Here is a 4,946-nt window from a genome sequence, read left to right as displayed (position 1 = left end):
TACTCCCAACCCAGAAAACCTCTCCAAAACAACAGAAGAGAAAGAAAAGTTTTATTATTGATAAGCATCAAAGTAGGATGCTTATTCAAATCTGCTAAAGTAATTTGCAAAGAGGGAATGAAATCTTATCCTTTATGTGGCCGAGTAAGTGTACCAGGGGGAAAAACACCTTAAATCCTTAAATGTTTGGTCGACTTTCATTAAGTCTTGAACAAGACAAACACAAAAACAAAGATGATAATGATGTGTGTGTGTGTGTGTGTGGTTTTGCTAGGTAGCCAGAATAGGTCTCTCCCCACATGCCTACAGAGGGCCCCAACAAAGGGGCTGCAGGGAAATCAGGCACCCACTAGACCAGTGGTTCTCAACCTTCCTGATGCCGCCACTCTTTCATACAGTTCCTCATGTTGTGGGGACCCCCCAGTCATAAAATTATTTTCATTGCTACTTCATCACTGTCATTTTGCTACTGTTAGGAATCGGGGATCCCTGTGAAAGGGTCGTTTGACACCCCCCAAAGGGGTCACGACCCACAGATTGAGAACCCCTGTATTAGACCCATTTCCCCTACGGGAAAATCCAGAACTGAGCATGCTCAGACACAAGCCCCCTAGGCTCTGGCGGAAACCAACCTTAGGCACCAGCAATATGACATCACCCAGTTGCGCTTAAACTCAGCCAATAAGGTCAGCCTGTACCCTCAAACTCGCCTCTCCAGCCAGTGGGGATAAACCAGGCCTTTTGAGCCTTTTGCTCTGCTCTTGCTTTGGTTCAAGGGGAGGGGGAGCTTACCCCTGTGTGCGGGCTCCCGTGCCCACACTCTCTAGGCCCCTGGGATGTCCTGGTTCCGCGAGTGGACATGCTTTTCCGTTTGTTCTATTTGGATTTTGTTATTGTGAAAAGATGACCATTTGAGTGAGTGAAAGAAACTGTCAGTCCAAGGGTCAATGGAACCTGCTGCGTCAGTCATTCGACACTGCGGAGAACAAAGGAACCACCGCAATATCCTGATTGGTGGCAGCCTCTCATTGTCGGAGGTGGGACTGTGAAAGTGGGGAGAGGAACATCATGGCAGGTGAAAAAGGTTATGGCACTGGCTTCTTTCAGTAAATCGTATTAGTATGTCCAGGTACGTTCTTTGTAGAAAAAGGACACGCCCAGGCAAGTTCCCTGGTGTAAGCACTTTTCTGTGTACTAGTTCACCTGTTTTCCTGAAGGAAGCTGCCTCTCCCTGGGCTTACCTGGACTTTCAGCCACATTCTTTCTGAGGGCAAACTGCCTTCCTGTGGGTTTGCGTGAGCTGCCTAAGCACAGCACATTGTTGGTTAGTAGTCAGCAACACGGTGGGAGTAACATAAAGCAGTCAAATGGCATCTGAACGGATGTCAACTCTAAAGGGGGTTAGGGCTCCAGACACAGATCAAAGCCTTCCATAAACCAAGCGTTTTAGACTTTCTAATACATTCCTTCCTCCTGAGCTGAAATGGAGGATTGCAAATCAATGATCTACAGTTAGTTGGGTTCCTAGATGATGGTTATAAAAAAAAACCCCAAAACCTCACTACCATCAAGTCGATGACAGCTCATAGTGACCATGCGACCATTTAGGACAGGGTTGAACTGACCGTGAGCTTCTGAGATGGTAACTATTACGAGAGTAGAAAACCCTGTTTCCCATGGAGCAGCTGTGGCTTCAAACTGCTGACTCTTGATCACAGCCCAACAAGCAACCACAGCCGTGGTGGTCATGGCAGCCTCTTTAAGCTGAGGGTGCTGTTTTTTCACCAGATAGTGATCCCGAGGGTAAAAGAGTTAGTTTGCTAGTAATCAAAAGACTACAAATATAACATAATTTAAGATTTTGTTTGTTGAAAATCACCCCACCCCCCTTGCAGTAAAAAAATCCTTTTAAGCTTAATCAAGAGGGATGTCCTGATGCCAGAAGGATGCTCTTAGAAAGGCCATTAAGATAAGTTGCCAGCCATGAAGCCTCCCATTCAGAGGCACAGGAGTGGTGATCTGGGTGAGAAGCCTAACCCCAATCTAGATAATCAAGGGTGCATGGTACTTCGAAGGACGGAGGTCCAGTGGACCCTGGAGAAATGTAGGTCTAGATAATTTCCTAATGATCATTGCGAAACTCGCCTTCTTAGAGTATCCATTGTATCCTGTGATCTTTGTGAAAACCTGCTAATCTCTTCCTGTAACATTTAAAAAACCTACTAATCTCTCCTTGCGATATTATGAAAACCTGCTAATCCCTTCCTGTGATCATTGTAAAAACCTGGTTCTGTCACATAGTCTGAGGAGCCCTGGTGTAGTGGTCACTTGTTGGTCTGTTAATCACAAGGTCAGCAGTTGGAAATCACAAGCTGCTCCTCAGGAAAATGATGGGGCTATTGACTCCCATAAAGTTGCAGTCCCAGAAACTCACAGGGGCAGCTTTACCCTGTTCTATTAAGTCGCTATGAGTTGACATTGAGTTTGATAGGACTCAAATGGCAGAGATTTTGTTTGAGTCACATAGTTTAAGGTTTATAACTTGCTTGATTTTCACTGTATTTTTGGAAGCAGTCCAGAGGGAGAAGGCTGGCTGTTTCCTTCCGTAAGTTCTTCTAAGAATAAGCTTACAATTTCTTGAGTTAAGTAGGTCTCTGTTTTGGGCTACAGTGAAAGGCTCTCCCAGACTCCTTGCAGCCTGACAACGATATCACCTGATCCTTCACCAGGATAAATGTCAGTTTTTGCTGCATTCGGTGGATTTGAGATACATCCTTTGGACATAATCAAATTGAGGAGTCTCTTGGTCATTTCAGGAAAGCTACTTTAACTGTGTTACAATAGGGTATAGAATCAATATACATTAATTGCTTTTGCCCAATCTTGGCTACACAATACAATTGATTATAATAACAATATTAACGATCACAAGAATTATGATTACCATTACTTAAATTATAATTATGGTTATTATCCAGAACAATTCGCTTGGTTTCTGTTCCTCAACTATGGTCTTAATTCTTTGTGGGAACCAACTGAAAAAGTCAAAGAGGTGGCATTGCCATTGGAGGCAGGAATGAAACCAAACAGCTTTCCAGTGGATTTTAAAACGTCTTTCATTTTTTCAGGGAGTTGATCTAAGAGCAATGGGAGGTGTTTGCTACTGACTGAGTCTACCAGAAACAAGTAATATCTTTTGAGACCTCAGTGACTACTATAAGGCATAATAACAAAGAATTGAAGAAAAGCTTTTTAATGGAGGAAAACTGCCCAGAAGAAACAAACAAGTGCAATTAACATATAGATGCCCCAGAAAGATAAAAATAATTCCTTAAATATGGGTATATATACATAAACAGGAATGGGCACTGTAAATAATTTAATAATTTTTTAGAAAAAATTTAAAGTGGAAAGTTTTACCTACAAATCTGTCTTATTAAGAACACCTAATCAATAGAACAAAACCTACTTTGAAAACAATAAGAATTAGGCACAAAGTAATCATTTCAAGAATATATAATCACTAAAGGAACACTGTTTGTGTATAGCGTTCAACAACTTTGTGGAAAAAATCCTTTATCTTTTTAGTTTTTCATGACCTTTAAAAAATATTCTTCATACCTGGGGAGACCTGTGAGGTGAGGGCGGTGGGGGAAGGAGGCGTTGAGCAGGCTGCGCCATGGACAGGGAAACAATTGGGGTGTTGGAGTCAGTAACAAAGAAGAGATAGGGATCCAAGGGGAGTGAGTATCAGAGCAACAGCAAACTAGCTAAGAGGAGGTACCAAGAGGCAGAAATAGGGGGAAAGTGGCAGTGGGGCAGGAGGAAAGTAAAAGGAAACAGAGGAAGAACCAAGGAAGCAAAGCAATGGGTAGAGGTATAAGCATAGCGGTGTACATTTGCAAATACTTTAATCCACAAAAATAGAGGTCTTGGCCCATGTACATATATTGATACAGCAATACACTGAAGTAGGGGATGGACTTTGGGCTTCTGCTCATACCCTTCCTCAATACAAGAACCCTTTGTTTTAACCAATTGGCAGTCTGAGATGTTCACCCTCCCACACAATCGCTGAAGACAAAACAGGTGCATAAGCAAACATGGTGAAGAAGGTGGATGGTGCCTGGCTATTAAAAGATACAGTGTCTGGGGTCTTAAAGGCTTGACGTTACACAAGCCACCATTCAGCAGTGAAGCAACAAGTCCACATAGAAGAAGCACACCACCAGTGCGATCATGAGGAGTCATAGGGACTGCGTAATAGGCATCAGCAGACACATAACAAAAACATGTTGTTGAGAACGAAGGGCACATGGAGCAAAGACCCAGAGCCCATCTGTAGACAATGGAACAATCCCCCCACAGAGGGGCCACAGAGAAAGGATGAGTCACCAGGGTGCAGTAAAGCACCGATGAAACACACTATATTCCTCTGGTTCCTTGAGACTTCCTCACCCCCCACTATCATGACCCAAGTGCTGCTTCTCAATTCCGACTAGACTGGAACATGAACAGAGCATAGGTATAGATAAGAGATGGGAGATCACGACACACAGAATCCAGGAACAGGAGTGGGAATAGTGATACCAGAAGGGTAGGGGGAAGAGGAGGAGAGGAAGGGAGAAAGGAAGAGCCAATCGCAATGATGGACACATAACCATACACACCTCTACAGAGGGAAGAGCAACAGAAAACATGGGGGAAGGGAGAGAGCAGTCAGTGTGAGAGATGAAAATAATAATAATGTACAATCAATCTATCAGGGGGTTATGAAGGTGGTGAGGGAGGGTGGGGGGAAGAAAAGAGGAGCTGATACCAAGGGCTCAATAGAAAGTAAATGTCTAGAAAAGAATGAAGACAACATATATACAAACATGCCTGATTCAATCGATGTATAGATTGTGATAAGATTTGTATGAGTCACCTATAAAATGATTTTTTTT

This window comes from Echinops telfairi, unplaced genomic scaffold (assembly GCF_000313985.2).
Source record: "Echinops telfairi isolate 266 unplaced genomic scaffold, ASM31398v2 ScPeMD7_17;HRSCAF=63, whole genome shotgun sequence".
Classification (NCBI taxonomy): Eukaryota; Metazoa; Chordata; class Mammalia; order Afrosoricida; family Tenrecidae; genus Echinops; species Echinops telfairi.
Note: the sequence above shows the minus strand (reverse complement) of the source record.